We start from the raw sequence: 19,200 nt of genomic DNA, 5'->3' as shown, positions 1-19,200 counted from the left end.
CTTTCTTAAACATGCCAGATGTTTCAACCATTGCTCTTAGGTCATGGTTATGAGATCCCTTGCCATTTTGTTTTCCCCTAGTTTGTTTCCTTCAGATTTTCCTGTTGGATAGCTTTAAGACCCCACTCGAACAGGGGGAAAGCTTGGAAAGCTTGTTGTTTTTAAATGCAATTAGTTGTATAATTTTTATGGAACCCCAAAGATCTTATGTTATTAATTAAGTTTTTGTTCCACTGAGGAGGGGGGACTCTTTATAAGATCTAAAAGGGTTTTTGGAGGGTTGGGGTGGGGAGAGGAATTTCTCAAAATGTTACTTAAAGTAAAATGAATAAAAATACTGATATTATTAGTTGTTATATTACTTTTAAAACTAATACTGTTATGCTTCTCTATTTCCAAAAAGTAATACATCATAGTTGATGCCATCACTTACAATACAGGTAGGAAACACAATGCCCTCTGATTATTCTAGAGCTCCCACCATCTCTTATCATCGGCAGTGCATCTGTGTGCAGAGAATGTATGTACTGAATTTATATCCCATTTCTGTCCTGAGCATGGGATTCAAGTCAACTTACAAAAAGGGGGCTGCATTCATGAGTGATAAAATGCGGTTTCACTCTGTTTTGAAACCTACCTGTTTAAATGATGCATGTGGCCAACACAGAGAAATCCAAGAGGAAACCATGCGCCAGAGCTAAACAATGCAACAAAATAACCCTCAGTTTGTTCTGGGCCAAGCAGGAAAGTGAGTACCATCATCCCAGCATACAAACTGCACAATGCGAGTCTGGGCATGTGGGAAGGCCCAGGCAGATTGTGGAAGTGGTTCGGAGCATGCGTCCTGGGCCTGATGAGATGCAGATGCCAGTACCCTTACTCACCATAGTGAGTGGTGGTGGTGGTGTGTATGGGTGCACAAGTGGTCAGCTGTACCATCAACCCATTGCACCATCAAGCTGTCACACATACTATGAAGCAAAATGACAACAAGCACAGCAGGTTGCCAACAATGCAGTGGATTTAATAAAAATATTAACAAATTTGACAGTCCAAAAGAGGACTATGTGCTAAAGGGGGGATCATGCTTTTCCAGTGTATATCCTATCACCGTATGTCCAGTGTGTCCAATGCACTGTATGGGCAGTCAATCACTTGTGCCAGTTGCATGGGGCATCCAATGAACTGGCAGCTAGGTAGGGCAAGGGAAGCATTAGTAGCCGCTGTTGGTGCACCCATGAGATTTTAGGAAGAATGTAACTGCATCCAGCAGAGACTGCCTTTTAGCCAAAAGTACCTCTTGAACTGAGCAAGTTTGTTTGTTCATCCTCACTACTGAGAGCTGACAATGGTTTAGTAGTGAAACAGTTTCCTTGGAATTAGATAGAAAGGAAAAATAGAATTTGGTGTCTTCAACATACTGGTGACATTGGAGGCCAGAATTTCAGACAGGCCCTCCAAGCAATTTCATGCATATGTTGTATAGAATGGAGGACAGAACCAAGCCCTGGGGAATTCCACAGTCCAGTGGCCAGGATGTGGATTAGATATTCCCCAGCACCAGCTTCTGAAGGTGTCCTCCAAGAAGAAGTGGAACTATCTCAAAATAGTGCCCTCAGTCTAATCCCAGCAAAGAAAACCAAGGGTGATGGTACTGAAGCTTCTGAAAGATCCAGCAAAACCAAAGGAAGACACTCACCTTGTTGCCAAACCCACCAAGGTCATCTGCTGTAGGTCATTCATCAGGGCAACCAAAGTTTTCTCCATCTTATAATCAGGCCTGAAACTAGAATGAAATGGATCTAGACAATATCTTTCAAATAGGATCATGCTTTTCCAATTCCCCAGAGCATGTAGACGACCAGGAATTGCAGTGAAATGACATCTGGAGGCTACATGATTTCCACCTCTGAATTGTTACTTCCAAACACTGAGTGGGAAGATTTGACATACGGTGTTAGGTTCTAGAAATACCATTGATTGCTCTGTGTTGATTCCTTAGCTCTAGAGTTTTCCTAAGGTCTAGACAGAGGGTTGTCTCCTTGGTTTGCAAAACAGACAGCATGGCCTTAGTGATACCACACAAGTACCTACAAATGAATGTGAATGACTATTATGCAATGTATCCTATTAGTGCCCTTGTGGCAACACATACATAAGCAGAAAGAAATTATATAACTGTCTTTCAGGGACAGTGCTTTTTATAATTTCTCTTTCCAAAGTCCTGTGAAAAAAATACCAGAAAATCTTTTGTCACCATAAGGTCACCATAAATCAACAGGCACATTCACACACATGTATGCACAGAGAGAGAGAGAGAGAGAGAGAGAGTGCAAATCCCATGAATCCATAGGATGTTGCCATGGCAGTTAAAGTGAAATCATAGCATTATAACTGTGTGGTGTGAAAGTGTAATGCAGCCTGCCTGGTAGTATGGAAATCCTATAAAAGGGACAAGGCATTTGTCTCAATAACCTAGTCCTAAATATTTTAATGGTCATGGAATAGGACTTTGTGTTTCACACTGAAAAGTAAATGCAGAACATATCATCCAAATAAGCAAACTATGCAGAGCAGTTTAATATTCAGCCACAGGGCAGTTTTCTTGGCACTAGATTTGGTCACTAGCCTAATTTTTAATTTTATATAATTCATTTGTTTTGCTTGAAATGGCAACATACTAACAACCGAGTACATATGGCTCATTGCCAGTTCAGGATTCATCTGGGTTTTTATTTTTTAAAAAAATAGGAGATCAGAGAGCATAACTTTTCTCATAGAAATTTTAATTTATTTGGGTTGATTTTTATGCTAGCATGTGGAGAGCTTAGAATTCATCAAAGGAAGATGCAACTCCAGATGGATCCAATTATGCACTTGAATTTTAAAAAAGTCTTTGTATGTTCTCCTAATGGATGCAGCTTAAAACCATTGTCACAACAGAGCAGAGAAAGAGAAGTAAGCCAGGGCCCCATTCTCACTAGCCCATTTGCACTGGATAGAACTGGGTAGATCTGGTTGCCCCCATACTGAATCAGCCCAGTTACAAGTGCCCACTACCCTTTACCTCAATTGGGGCAATTTGCCCCTCTGAAGTTCACATTTGCAGTACCGCTTTAAAATGGAGCCTCCTTTGTTGTCAATCAAATTCACTTCTGCTTTCTTCAAAGGTGACATATCCTACAGCCATTGGGCAACCGAATGGGTGCTTTCCCCCCTCCTTTAAAAAAAACTGTTGGCAGCATGTGCATATTCTGTCAACTTGTCAAAGGTGTGTGTGTGTGTGTGTGTGTGTGTGTGTTGTGTGTATTACCCTAAAATGACCCCATCCTGGGGTTTTCTTGGCAAGATTGGTTCCGATGAGATTTGCCATTGCCTTTCCCCTGAGGCTGAGAGAGGGTGACTCCCCCAAAGTCATGGGTTTCCACAGCCTTCCCTCTGAATGCCAGTCTCTGGCTTCCCCTTCGCTTCCAGCCCAGCATTTCCTCCTCTTTGGAACCTCTTCCCTTCCCTTCCCTTCTAGCCCAAAGCATTCACATAATCTGTCACAATACTAACAACAACACCACCAACAACAACAAATGTCACTTGCAGGGAAGGCCACCTGAATGCCATCTCTGCATCTGCTTTCCCTCCGATTGCCACCCCAGAATGCCACCTCTCCTTACATACACACATGTAGCACAAGCATTCACACATTGTATCAAATTGCCAAATTGAAAGGGAAACATTTGTAACATTCGCATTGTAGCATTCGCACACAAAAATAATTTTTTTAAAAAATGCCACTTGCAAAGTGAGGTGCCTTGCCGGCAGCAAGCAAACAAAAGGGAAATGTAGCACAAGAAAACACATTCTATCAATATGTATCAACCTGTAGAATAAGCATTCACATAATCTGTCACAATAGTAATAATAATAATAATACCACTTCACCTCAGAATGCCATCTCTGCATCCTCTTTCTTTGCTTTCCCTCCAATGTTGCAGCCCTGGTCTCTCTTTTCTGTGGCACAAAAAGGAGCAGTAAAAAGCAGCTTCTTTTAGTACCCTGGAAAGGGCCCCATAGCCGCCAGTGCGTGGCTTTTCTGTGGCATCATGTAGACCCAGGGACAGAGGAGTATGGTGCAGTGTGCGGCATCACATCAGCCTGGGTGCGAAGTTGGGGTGTGTGTCATGTTGGCCTATGACTCTGGAGACCAGGGTTTGATTACCACCTCAGCCATAAAATTCACTCTGTGACCTTGGAAAGACAGTGGCAAATCTCCTCTGATCAAATCTTGCCAAGAAAACCCCATGATAGGTTTACCTTAGGGTTGCCATAAGTTGGAAGCTACATGAAGGCACACAACAATAAAAGTAATATCCTAACACGTGGTTTTTAGTTACTAGCTTTGCACAAATGTTCGCTGACACCATTCTCAGCATTAAAAAACAGGAACAAATTTTTAAATGATGTATTTTGAGAGAGTCCGAGATATAGCTGGTCTTTGAAATGTATTTTGAATAAAGTCAGTAGAAATGTACCTTTCTTAAAAATCTGCTGTTATTTGTTGAATTATTTAGGTGGCACTGACGTCTATCACCTTGCAAATTGTTACAACCACAGTAGTTTCTCTAAAAACTTTGTCCAATTCAACCATGGATTCTCGGCACAAATATTCCAGCCAGGCTCAGGATGATTCACAGGACCATCTGTTACAATCTGACATGAACATGACTTGCTCATTTCAGTGAATTATGATGGGTTGAACCTGTCCAATGGAATGATAGAACACAGTCCAGTTAATGAATTACTGCTGCTGAGTGTGACCCACTCATTCAAGTGAGTCATGCTCTAGGCATGTACTCTATTGCATCTTCATATAGCCTGCCTTTATCCTTGTGTTAACTAGCTGTGTGTGAATCCAGCCTAAATATGTCTTTTATAGGTCAGACTCTGGCTTGCAAATCTTGATCATAACATATGAAATGAGATCTGAACAAGAAACATTTTACATTTCTTTGCCTAATCTAAAGAAAATCTGTGGTTACATGAAAGCTGAAAGAACATCAGGTACTCGGTAGGAAAATGTCTAAAGATCACACAGAAGTTATCAGAAGCTGACTTGAAATAGCAGGCAGGTCACTCAGCACTTAGCAGGGCTAAGACATTTACCCTGTTCTTTTATGTGTTATTACCAACTTTTAAAATGCCTTATCTTTTAACTTTTGCCTCACTCTCTTTGTAACATATTCCCTTATAGTGGCAGCGACTTATACTTTAGACTCCACTCTTGGCGTGGGTGCACATATAGTTAATAGCCACTTGATAGTCTATTTCCATCAGTCATCACATTTTGGGTTTATGATAGGCACTTGCCCTTCATCATCTTGGCTATTATCAATCAGAAGCAGTTAAAGTGAAAAGTGGTAAGCCTAACAGATCAACTTTCATCTGGTTCAGTGGTTCTCAACCTTCAGTATCTTATATCCCACCAGTCACTCTGTCAATGGGCCCAGGTCCCATCATGACGGAATCAAAAGACCCATTTTCCCCGAGAAGGAAATATGTATATATTAAAAGCATTCTGTTAGTATATTTATCATTTTAATATATTTTATGGTATGTTTTAAGGGCAGAAAAATTGCAATAGTAGCCTTAGAGTAAACACAAATAAAAATATCCTTAAAAGCTAGAATTTGTTATAAAGTCCCTGCATTCCATCAATGCATGCAACAGTGCTTGAGACCCATTGATCTTTTCCATAATGACAAGATATTCACCTCACTGAAAGGCCATAATATAGGCATTCCACAGGTGAGGTTCTACCAGTGAAAAAGCTATTAACATATTTACTGCATGGCCAAGATTTTAGCCATGACCAGCTAAACTGTTCATCTTAGACACACATGGTCAGTTTGCTTTCGTTGAGTCTCAGTATAGCTACCAGAGTGTGTAAGACATTGGTCAATGAGAAATTTCCAGTGGACATAAATGTTAAGGAACCTTTCATTTACTCTGCATACATTGTGACTTCTGTCTTAAGATCCAGACAGCAGGAAAAATAGATTGTGCGGGTCCTAATCTTGAAATGCCCTTGATATTGCAATAGGACATACCTGTACTGTGGAAAAAAAGAATGGGACAGTGACAGAAGAGGGAAAAGATGAATGGAAAATGTCAGAGAAGAGGAGCAACAGAAAATCTAAATTACAGAAATATCTGCTGGGGTTCGATTTGAAGAAACCTGTGGGTACTAAAATCTGTGGATGTTCAATCCCATTATATACAATGGTACAGTAAAATGTCATCTCTTCTATAAAATGCCAAAATCAAGCTTGGCTTTTTAGGTTGTTGTTGTTATCACATCATATTAATATAATATTATATATATTATAGTATTATTATATATTTTGCAATATTTTTAAGTGGAATCCATGGATGCAGAATCCGTGCATATGGAGAGCTGATTGGTCAGTATTTCAGGCACATCTCACAATTCATACTAGAATGTTGATATGAAACAATTACAATTTTTGGTGTCCTGTTCTTTTTGTCTAGAAGTTCATACATCAGTTGGACATAGCTGACATAGTCAATTGTTATGTACCTAATGTTCTCTTATGGCAAAGTATTTTTCAGAATGTGTGCCCAATGGCATTTTTTGTGTGCCTCAAATCTGCCAAATCTTGAAGTATGTTAGCTTTATGAAGTCCAAGATCTTGCCATGTGAGGAGGGCATTGAGAAGAAATTATGATCATGTAAACATAACAAGTAAAAACAGACATCGTGGCAAGTATTTCAGATCGAACCATGTTTAAAAAGTCAACTTGAGAACTGAGTGAAGATTTCCCATTTCCCATGCTTCTGTATTAAAATGTGTTTGTGCCTTTGATACATTTAAATCCATTAAAACAAAGGCAAGATATTACAAGCAGACCATTAAAACCAACCTTTTCTTCCTCGCTGTGTGATGCAGCAGGAAAGAGAAAACACAGCATCAAAAATCGATTGCTATGAAACAAATCACAATTTTTTACACATGTCTGATTAAATCTACCAATTTTAGCAAGGCAATTATACCCAATATGCAAATGTACCACTTCAGAAAATGACTACTCTTCTAGAGACGCCCACTTAGTTTCCTACCCTTTATTTTTAAAAATGTCCCATAGGTTTTTTTTTTACTCTTTTAGGGGTATGCAGTATGCTTTTAATTCCTTTAAAAAGAAAATCTCAAAGAATGAGTATAATTAGGTACAAAATTGGCAGTTCTAGATGTGCAAGGTTTCTTTGTTTACTTAAAAACAGTAGCCACAAAAGACTAACAATATCATGTTCTGTGTATTCATCCAATTAAATGATTTTGTAAGATGAGTAGAAATGCTGCACTTTCTGTATTCATCTGTTTTCAGAACACTAGATGTGAAGCAAATAAAAACCTAGGGTTCCTCCTTTTAAAAAAAAGCAGAAGAATTTGATTTCCCACATTGCAACACCAAGAGTCCTTTGTCCACAGTCAGTTTATTGTGCTATAAATTCCACTTTTTCTGCACAATCAACTCATCATTTTTAAGGCTCAACTGCTAAGCAGGAAGCATTACTTTTTCTTAGTCCTTATCTTAGGTAGCCTCTTTCCCCACCCATGCTAAATAGGGATGATGGAAATTGTAATCTAAAATATCTGGACAGTACCACGGTGGAGATAGCTGTTGTATACACTGTAGTACATATAGTATATGTACCTGAAAAAGCATGGTCTAAGGGGCAAAATAGACCACTTGAAGCTGCCCCTTCTGAAGCCAGATTGGGGCTGTGGCAACCGCCTTGAAGCCACCTGAAAAAGGAGTGGCAAATAGTCACTCCTTTTCCTGGTGGCATAAAGCTGGATTTTCCACCCATGGTGCAGCTGGAAGCTGACTGGTGGTGTGTGATGTGTAAACGCTGCACCACCAGAGCATCATGAAGCCACTCCCATGTAAAAGGCTGGGTGGCTTCCGAGCAGCATGTAAACACAGCACTCCCAAGCCACTGGGAAGGCAGGGCAAAGGGGGGGGGGTTCTGTTTTGCCCCTAAGTCCTTCTGTTAGTCCCTAGTACAATAGACTCATTGAATCAGTTATAGAATCACAGAACCATAGATCTGGAAAGGATTGCAAGGGGCATTTCATCTAGTCCCCTGTAATGCAAAAATGTACAACTATAGCCAGCCAATCTCTCTTTAAAGCCCACCAAAGAAGTAATCAACCACACTCTAAGGCAGTCTATTCCACATCTTTTAAAGTCCAAAGTTATATCCTAATATTTAGGAGGAATCTCTTTTCTTGTAATTTGCACCCACTGGTTCATGTCCTGATCTCTGGAGCAGCAAAAGACAAGCTCACCCCATCTTCTATATGACATCCCTTCACATATTTAAAAATGGTTATCATCATTTCTCAGATTTCTCTCCTCTATTTGGAGTTGACTCACCATTTAACAATGAATTCAGTGGATTTACTTTATAATTATATTTCTGTTTCTGTTAATTACTGTATATACTCATGTATACGTCTAGATATTTTAGTAAAAAAATTAACACACACACACCCTCCAAAAAAATTAGGTTGACTTATCCTCAGGTCGTTCTACATATTGTACCTTAACTCTTTTTGTAAGGCACCATCCCCTTATTTGAGTGGAATGGCAAAAGCCAAGAACTTAGTCTGTCATGGGAGAACCTAAAAGAAGCACTGGCTCCTCTACTCTCTCCACCACAGGTCCCCTTTGGGCCATTTTTAAAGGCAAGAGTTAAGGCACAGTATTAACTCTTATCAAAAAAAGAACCAATCCGTACTTGAGTAGAGTGGTGAAAGGCTATTCTGGGACAACCTAAAACAAGTGCCAATTTCCCCCCTGCTCTATGTTTCTTTCAGGAGAAGCCCAAAGAGCCACTGCCAAAGCTGCCGTTTGCCCACCAGTTATTCAAAATAGCCTGAAGTGGAACATGTGCATTTCCTTAGCCCCATCTGCTCCTGGTTGCCTCCGCCAATCATCACACAGCCACCATTTACCTTAGTTTCCACCTCATCCATCCAGTCTTTAGGGTGAGCACAAATAGTTATGCCTGCTGGGATTTTGCAAGTTTTTCAGCATCATTTTCATTTGCTTTGTCCTTTACATCCTTTATCACATGCCCCTAGGTTTAAACCTCAACTTACCCATGGGTCATATCAAAATCTATCATTTTGGCCCCAAATACTATCCTCGACTTATACATGAAGTCAACTTATACAGGAATATATATGGTACAGTGGACCCTTGTTATACACTGGTGTTTGGTTCCAAGATCCCCCGTGTATAACAAAATCCGTGTATGCTCAAGTCTCATTAAATATAATGACACAGCAAAATGGTGTCCCTTATAAAAAATGGAAAATCAAGGTAAATTTATACTTTTTTGGAACATTTTCAAACCGTGTATGCTTAAATCCGTGTATAAAAAATCCGTGTATAAGAAGGGCCGACTGTATTTCCAAATTTGTCCCTGTACATATACATTATCATACATACATTTAAGACAAATTTGTGTTCTTTTGTGTGCAAACGACTACCATTTTGAAATTTTTTAAATGTTTAGGGTGTAAAATTTTGCTCAGTTAGTGTAAAATTCTAGCTCTCCTCTCTTTACGTTTCCCCCAAAGGTGCCCAATACTAATTCAGACCATTGGCCATCTACTCCAGTATTGCTGTCACAGATTGGCAAGGCTCTTCACAGCCTCAGGGACAAGTTTTTCCAGTCCTGCTTAGAAATATTAGACAACCTGGGACATTTTGCACACATAGTACATGGTTTGCCATGGGCAAAGGTCTTCTCTCTCTCTCTCTCTCTCTCTCTGTGTGTGTGTGTGTGTGTGTCTGTCTGTCTGTCTGTCTATCTATCTTCTATCTATCTTCCATTAAGGGCCTTCTCCAGATCTGATGTTTCTTCATGTTATGAAATGAATATGAAGTAGAACTATATAATAAAGAAATACATTTCTGAGAATATAGATAAGTGCCTTTCCTCATCACTAAGCAACCACACTTGAGATTAAGAAGTAGTACTTCATTCCAGGTGAACTGTAGAGCTTCCTTCTTTCTATATAAATGTGGACCCTGGGATTTCTCCTTATAAATACTAAGTACTGTCCTCATTTCCCATGAAAACACAAAAGAACACTTGGGAAGAGGAATCAGCTTATGGTGGCATTGTCATAGCAGAATTACCTTAAGTTGGACCTCTATACACTGATATACATACTCTTAGTTTCGTCTCTGCATGGCAGCCTCTAAAAATCTGCTTCATGTTAATGTATCCTCCTACACTTTGAGTTCACAGGCCTGCCTGTCAAGATCCACAGAAACCCTTTTAAAATGCATTTCTTCCATAGGAATTTGGCAGGAGATATTCACTCTGCCAACCCTCTCAAAGGGCCTTTTCTGTGGCAGTACAATTAAGAAAAGAAAAAACTCTCACCGGTCCTGGCCAGAGATGGGGATGATGGGAATTACAGTGCAAAACACCTGGAGGGTACCAGCTTGGGAAAGGTTGCTCTGGCCAAGGGTGTTCTGTTCTCTCACACTTTTAATTGTGTTTGATAACTTTTATAGCTTCTTGTTTTTCCACAAATTATCATCTGAGCTGTTTTTTTTTTCCCCTTGTATTTTATCTGCTGTGTTAGTTGCTTTTAATGGAGTTGTGGGGTTGTGGTTAGCTGCTTTTATAAAAGTGTGTGTGTGTGTGTGTGTGTGTGTGTGTTGGAAGTAATAGCACTTAAATAGCTTTAAAAGCAGCATGTTGCTGAAGTCTGTAATTAGCAGGCTTAGAGCATGAATTTGTCCAGCTTGTAATGCTTGCTGTGCTATGAATCAAGACATGTTGCCATCAAATGGTCTTCCACAGCACAAAATAGGGGTTTCAGGTGATTTGCAAATGCATAAATGCAGCTAATGAATCTGGCTGCCATGCACTCTCTATGCAGCTATGCACTGCCCTCCATTGACCACACATTCAACACAAAAACCCACATTCAGATACAAGTGTCCATGAATTGGGTGGGGGGCATCTTGATCGTTCCAGCAGCAGAAGGATACAGTAGAAGGCATGACTCTCCCTCCTCAGTGCAAATCAAGGTTCTAGACCATAGCAGTTTTATATGCAGTCAACTGCTTGGTGTTTAATGAGAAGCCTTATATACTTTCTGAATTGTTACACAGCCACATGAACTATGAAGCAATGTTAGCAGGTGGGTTCCACATCAGTAGGGTGGTGCATCTGCCCTGGGTTTTAGACTCCATTAAAGAAGCTCTCCAAGGTGCCAGTAAAAGAACCCCCAAAAGAAGTTAAATGCCTTGGATAGCTCATTTCAAGTCTGGACAAAAACAGACAGCATATTCACTACCCTACTGACATGGAAGCTACCAGCTGACACTCCTACAACACTAGCTGCAGTTGCTCAGAATTTCTCTCATGCACACATCATTAGTTTAATATCCAACCTTGCTTCCTTACAAATGAGGATGAATAATATTGATCACTTTCTTCTCATGGAAAAGAAAATAAATATTTCTGCACAGTTATAACATGTTTAATTCTTTTTAAGGGGGAGAAGTGGGGGACAATGCATTGTATTGCACTTTGTATGGAATTTAAATATGTAAGCCGCTTTGGTTGTTTTCTAACAGAGAAGCGGGATATAAATACAGTTTTATTTTTATTTTATTATTTTATTACAATTCTTGTCAAGTGTTTCACACATCTCTCTCTCTCTCTCTCTCTCTCTCTCTCTCTGTCTCAGAAGAATTGTGGGTTGCTGTGGGGTTGTTGTTGTTTTTTTTTAAAAAAAACATTGCCTCAGGTGGCATAACACCAGAAGTGGCAAATTCATTCCCGCCCCCCACAACCTGGCAAGCTCCTCATGGTCTGGATAGCTGCCACCCTTGCCTTCTCCTCTTCTATGCATGGGTGCCCTGGACTCTGCATTCTGGAGTGTTGCACAAAATAGTGTCAGCCTTCCAAAACTGAGTCTCCTGCCAGGTTGCAAATGGGAGATGACCACAATGGTAAAATTGCTGCTCTCAGTGCCTTACTGTCTGAGGTGACTTCTACAAAGTGTGTCATAGCCTTAACAAATTGTACCCTAGTCACAAGGGGGCGTAACGTACTTCATCTACAAAAACAGTTAGGTTGCTTGAGTTAACTGTAGGTTGCCTGGGAATGGTAATGAATCCAATTGAATTATGAGTACAGAAAGTCCACATGGCCCATTCATTTTCAGACAATGAAGAGAAACTAGTAGCAACAACAACAACAACAACAACAAAACCAGCACATAAAAAGCAGCAAAATGATCAGAAGAACATGTCCATGGGTAGCCATTTTGGCCCTATAACAAAGTACAGTATCATCCAAAAATCTACAAAATACTGATACCTTTATTATGACAACGAAAATGCACATTTTACATGCTGCAAACTTTCAAACTCCACTCAGTTCTTCATCAGGCAAAGATGTTAAAAATGGTATAGGAAAAAGAAAGAAAAATGATGTTATTTATAGTGCTGCATGTTGCATGTTGTCCTCAGTTCAGATGGTGTGAAAGGGTATTCTTGCAGGTGGGCCCCTCCTCCTTCTGGCCATGTGGATACTGGGAGATTCAGTCCAGGAGACAGTCAGGGAATAATATATTGTGAGGGTAGCTTTTCGTCCTGCATCAGGCAGGAGGAGTGCTGATGCCACCCTAGGGTTCTTTGTGTGTCTCTGAAAAACCTGACATCAATCAAAGTGGGTGAAGAAAGACTTTGCAAGATATACTACCTAATATGGAATGGAAATCCTAAAAGTATTTTCCAGGAACCATGTGAGTTTGGCACATAAGTTTTGAGATGATAGACATTCATTTTTATTGTTAAAGAATAGAGAAAGCTTTGATCATAACTTTTTTTTGTTCATTCTGCACTGAAACTCACCAAAGCAGAATGAAATTTAAATTTTTACTAATTCACTGGGTAACAAAAATGATAACAGCAAGGACAGAGGAGCTTTGATGCAGAGAATAAGACATGATTTAATTCAGATGGCAGACTACCTGCATGGTACGGTTCTGAAAAGAACTTGTGTACTGTATATTTAGAAGTATAAACCCAGAAAGGCATACGGAGAAGATCAGTGAAAAATGCATCTTCTTAATACCAAGTAATTTTATGGGGAGCTGTCTCTGAATTCTACCCAGTACAGAAACTGTTTTCAATAAATAAATCAGTGGAAATTTCAGAGTAGTGATTTTCCAAGTTTGTAAAGGTGATGAAGTTTGTTATTCAGCTCTCCTGGTGGTAGTTCATCAAACATAAAACCATATATATATATATATATATATATATATATATATATAATGAACTAGAGAGAGATTAACACATTTTGTAGCTGCCTTCCTGATCCATTGCCTTCTAGAGTAATGGTGAGAGGTGATTCCCATGTCAAGGATTTTTTTTTTACAAATCTTCTTGAGATCTTTGCCTGAACATTGTTAAAGCTGTCCAGGGTGCTGAAACTATTTTAAGAATAATTTTCAGCACTCTGACAGCTCTTTAAAGAGATCCAGCATGTTAATGAGCATAAGAGTCTACACATGTAGATCTGTGCCAAGCCCAAGTTGCTCCAGCCATTAAACAGCTGTGGGAAGATAGGGGAAGGAAGGGAGGTGACTGGGTAGTGGTGACAGCATCTCTTCCCCCCCCACACACACATTTTACAAGAAACGGAAAGAGGCAAGATCATGACAACAATGTAGCCCACCCCCTTTACAAATTTAAATGAGAGGAGAGGATTTCCTCAATGCCCAGTTCTCCCACTTCCTTGTTTCCTCCCTTATTTGTAAGACTTGGCTCATATTGGGCAAGGAAGGGTATAAGAAGCTAGAGAAGAGCCTTGTACACCACCTTCAAAAAAGGACAGATGTTCATGTAAAGCACGTCTATGGCCTGTTACAGACTGCCAAAATAAAGCTGCTTCAAGTCTCTTTGGAGGTATGCTGTTTAAATGATGCATAGGTCCTACGAGTCTTGAGGTCGCGCCAAAGCCACACTCCATTCCTAAGCACTGGAGTGCAGCTTTGGTGCAGCTTCCGGATTCTTAGGATGCATGCATCATTTAAACAGCATACCTCCAAAGAGACCCGAAGCAGCTTTATTTTGGCAGTATGTAACAGGCCCAAATCTCTAGCAGAATGCCAAGTACAGTGGCTAATATCTAAAAGCAACAGATAAGGAACCCCAATGAAAAACCACAGAGAGTAAGTTGATAAAGCCTGCTTAAAAATAGCCACAGGTGGAACAAACTGCACATTACTAGAGAGGCAATTTGATGGTGTAGGAGCCACCAATTCCAGGGCCCTCCACTGGCGATGGAGCGCCAGTGAGGTGGCTTTTCAAAGATAATCTCAAAGTATAGCTGGGGTGGGTTCATATGAGTGGGAGGATGAAGTGAAAGCCCAGAGGATTTTTCACATAAAGATGCAGTCCAGCTTTCTCTTGGCTTCATAGTTTTCATGACAGGCATATCTGCTCTAAGGTCAGATGCCAAACTTGCATTCACAGTTGCCCCCTGTACCCCTCTTCTTCCCATGCTTCAGCTGAGCTGTCTGGTGTTGTTGTTTTTTAAAGTGCCACATGCATCATATGGCACTTCAAAAATATTCCCCTGGGAACATGATGCTACTATGTCATCTGGCCTTATATGCCTCTCCACAAAACATGCCTCAGTGTAGGGATGGGTGAGAATGTCGTCTGGCTGTTTTCTATATGTATTTATAGCAACTTTGCAAATTTCCCAGATTTCTTCATGAACAGGCCAAAATAAATATGATATTTATTTTAGAAATGGAATGTGGGAGAAGGCAAAAGTGACAGATTTGTCCATCCATTCTGAGGGCTTTGTGAGCTTAGTTCTTAAAATTTGGGTCTTCAGTCTCTCTGCATTCAGCCATCTTTGTGGTGCTAATTAATGTTTCTAGTTCTGCTTTTTCTCATCTTTAATAATTACATGTCAAATAAGCATAATATTATCTTCTCTATGCTGAGAGTAGCACTACATATTGAATGTGGTCAGTGCAGTTGGGTGAGGATTTTGTATGCATTTCTTTTTTTTAAAGACCATACCAGAATTTTCAAATTTCATGGGATGAGAAGCAATTGGGATTTTTTAAAAAAATACCTAAATGTGCCAAAACCTATATTGAACATATTTGAAAAACTGTATCCCAACATTGTTGCTTTTCAACTATAGAACATTAAAAAATCAGGATGAGGTATTGAGCTGAATGATTTGTTGCTGTTTATTGCCTGTTTATTCCTGGGATAATGGTTCTTTAATCGTGATATGTGTGAAAATAGTAATCGCGACTGCGTAATTTGCATGGGATAATTGTTGTTTAAACTCCTGATTTTCCCTGTGTGATAAAGTCCTAGGTTTAAATACTGTCCAATAGCCAAATAAAGAAAAGTTCTTAAGCTGTGTTTTTTAAGCACTAAGTTTTCCAAAGCCTTAGAAAGGTCCAAATGAATTCTAAAGGAGAGTACTTTCTAATTCACTTAATTAGCATTTCAATTGCTATGCAATGGTCTTCGGCACTGAGGTATATTAACTCATAATATTTTTCAGTCTATAGTTATGCCTCTGAGTTTACAATGCATTTGGTTAAACAGGAGAAATGGACATTAAGCAGCTTCCAACCAGTAAAGAGTTGGAAGTGAAGAAGAAATATTATTGAATTACCATGAAAGGCTATGAAATTTTACAACACCCAGGCAACCACAAGAAATCCATCAAGTCCAAAAGAACATTTTGTAAGATTTTATTTAATCCACTAAGGAATCAAGCAACATGCTTCACCAAACCAAGACAAAAAATAATCATTTTTTATCTTTTAATGCATTGCATTTTCCGGGGCGGGGGGGGGGGGGTTTGTTCAGAGTTAGTCCTTGTGGGGAAAAAATAGTTGTCTTTGTTTTGCTCTGAGTACAAGTATTTTTATACTGTTATTTTCCATTACTGAATGTTAAACAAAGGTTTCTTTGGAAGAAAAAGAAGTCAAGGTTGATGATTTTACAGTGAAATATTATGCATGTTTATTCAGAAGTCTGTCTCATTATTGTACAAGAATGAATTACTGTGCTGTTCTCTATGAAGGGCAGTTCTTAGAAATAACCAGACGCCTCAGTCAGTTCAAATGTAGTAACCAAAGCCACCAAGAGATCAGACAGTATTACCCCCTTCACTCACCAACTAAATTGGTTACCAACCAATTTACTTTCTAGAGTCAAAGTTCTGGTTTTGACATTTAAATCTGGAGATATGATGCCTTTGAAATTGCCTACTATATGATCTTGTCCATGAACAACAGGTAGACTTTTGTGTATACTCCTTTGTCTTTTGAGAAGAACAGATATGTGCCTTTCCAGTTGTGACACCCAGATTCAGGATCTGAAAGCACACTGATTGCAGGTCTATGAGTTGGATCCAACTTTGTGAGAGCTGATGGTTTTGATTTTGGGATCAATATACAGTGAGCCCTCCTTATACGCGGATTTGTCATGCGCAGATTTGAGCATCCATGGATGGCAAACCCAGCAATTGGAGATGAAAGAGCCTCCCCTCCCCTCCCCTCCTCTCCTCCCTTCCTCCTGACCTCCTTTCTTCCTCCCTTCCCTCCCTGCTTACTTCCCTTCGGCTACCGCCATTGCCGCGGAAAAGACCAGGTGCTGGTGTTGGAGGTCTCTTGGCCTCTGGTGCCACAACAAACTTTAATTCCCAGAATTTTACAACATTGAACTATGGCAGTTAGAGTGGTGTCAACCTGGATTCTTTCTGCAGTGCAGATGTGAACAGGGTTTCTTGTTTATGTGAGAACCCTCTGAGAGAGACGACATTTCTCTTATTCATCATGTCTTGATAAAAGCAGTGAGAGGAAAGCAATGCTAGTAGGAACAGTCACTTTGTTACTTCTATGTTCATGAACTCAGAGCTTACATGAACAGAAGGGGGAGAAATGTGTAAATTGCTGTGTTCCCACTATGGAATAAACTTCCCATGGAGGTGTGACTGGCACCAACACTCCAAAAACCTTCCTTCGCCAAAGCATTCTAATTGGCTAATTTGGTCTGTTTTATTGTTTTTGCTTTAATGGCATATTTTGAAGTTTTTCTTACTTTGAATATATTTTCCTGCTAAAACAACATTTAAACATCCACTTCGTAGTTGTAAGGATGAAAGGGAGTTTTCAAACATTTTAACAAAAATAAATAAGTAACACATGCTTAATAATTCTAGCTATAAAGCTTTCTAACTATCTGTGTGGGGTAGATGATAGGTTAATGGGTGTGCAATTTCCTCATTCCCCATGGATCCTATTTTAAAATTGATCTTAGAGTAGATGCTTTTCTAATCCCCCTGCGAGGAAAGTGATGTTAGTGGCAAGTTGCCTATTTTTGTTAGATTATTGATTTTGCATTTCCGTTTGAGTAAATGTCAGCTACATCCCATAATCTGTTATTTTAAAATTTCTTCATTGTTCTTAAAACTTCATCTCCTTGTCACTTTCATTTGATTTCATAGTTTTGTTGCTTCTCCAGCCTGGGATCTAAAGAACATGTAAAGCACATACATAAATATTTGCATACTCAAGTGAAAAAAGTTGTTCCAGTGTCAGGACAACCCATTTAAAATGCCATGAGATTTCCCCCCCCCCCCCCATCCTGACATGAAAGCAAAAGGACTAGCTTTTAAAAAATCACCAGCAGAAATTATGGGGGGGGGGGGGGAACCCACCCAAAATTGCTTTGTGTTTTGCAGGAATGCTTGTAATTTATAGGAAAACCCCCAACATTTTGTACAAAATGTGTTTGCACAGTGCTTTGGGGAAAATGTTCTTTGAACAAAGCATTTGGTCCCTGCACAAAAACAAAAACAAAAATGCAAAATATTAGCCAAAAAGTTTGAAATGTGAAAATATCAGGAAATTTTTAAAATCTCTTGTAATCTCTCCTAGGAGGGGAAAATCAAGGTTTGTTGTTGTTGTTGTTGTTGCTGTTCTGGTATGAAAGACGAAATAAAAATGTAGACCCATACCTACCACATGCTCTTTTGATGGTTGCCAATTTTCCTGTCTTCCTTTTGAATCTTTGTCATTTTCTCAGCCTCCTTCAGGGCTGCTTATTTTTTTTTTTTTTTGGTTCTGAATTATTAATTTTAAATGTTATAATTTAATAATGTGACCCTAACTTAAAAAAAACCCTACTTATTGCCAATTAATTTTGTTTCATCAGAGTTCATGCTCCTTCTTATTTTCTTCATTTGGACAACCTTTCAGTTTACAAAAGGAAACTGTCTTGCTTTTTACAGCTTGAATTCACGTGTTAATGAGACTTGCCTCTTTCTGAATATTGTACTAGAGATTCATTGGTATTCTCTGGCTTTCACTAAGAACACACACAATGTATTACAGGATGATTATCCCTTACCCAGAATTCTGAAATCTGAAATACTCCAAAATCCAAATTTGTCCATATGGCTAACTGAGATAGTGACACTTTTGCTTTCTGATAGTTCAGTTCCATGAACAAAATTATTAAAAACATTTTGTATAAAATTGCCTTTGGGCTATGTGTATAAGGCATATACAAAACATAAATGCATTTAATTTTAAGAGTTGGATCTCATCTCCAGGATGTTTCATTATGTATAAGCAAATATTCCAAAATCTGTAAAAGAAAAATCCCAAATACTTCTGGTCCCAAACATTTCAGATGAGAGGGACTCAACCTGTAAGAAGTAACTTAAAAAAGGGGTGTGTGTGAAAAACCATTGTGGCACAGAGCTCTTAAGTATTACAGCCTTTTAAACAGTAATGGAAAAAAGGGGATTCCCTCTTCGCATGCTACCTCTAGGAGACATACGTTCCCACCTACAAAACTTAACTTTTCATTTACTTCATCAATCTGCATGTACTTTATCATCTTGACTTTTTCAGATCTTTCCTAATCTGTGGCACCTGAGTTTTGATTAAAGTGATTTTAACAACACAATACTAAATTTGTTTACTTCAAAGTACATGCCACTAAGAAGTGCTGGCTTCATGAATCTGGTGGAACATTTCCATGGGTTGAGATGCTTGCTGATAATGATAAATCTACCATGTTAAC

Source organism: Sceloporus occidentalis, unplaced genomic scaffold (genome assembly GCF_023333645.1).
Source record: "Sceloporus occidentalis isolate IW3139 unplaced genomic scaffold, rSceOcc1.0.p SCAF_3, whole genome shotgun sequence".
Classification (NCBI taxonomy): Eukaryota; Metazoa; Chordata; class Lepidosauria; order Squamata; family Phrynosomatidae; genus Sceloporus; species Sceloporus occidentalis.
Note: the sequence above shows the minus strand (reverse complement) of the source record.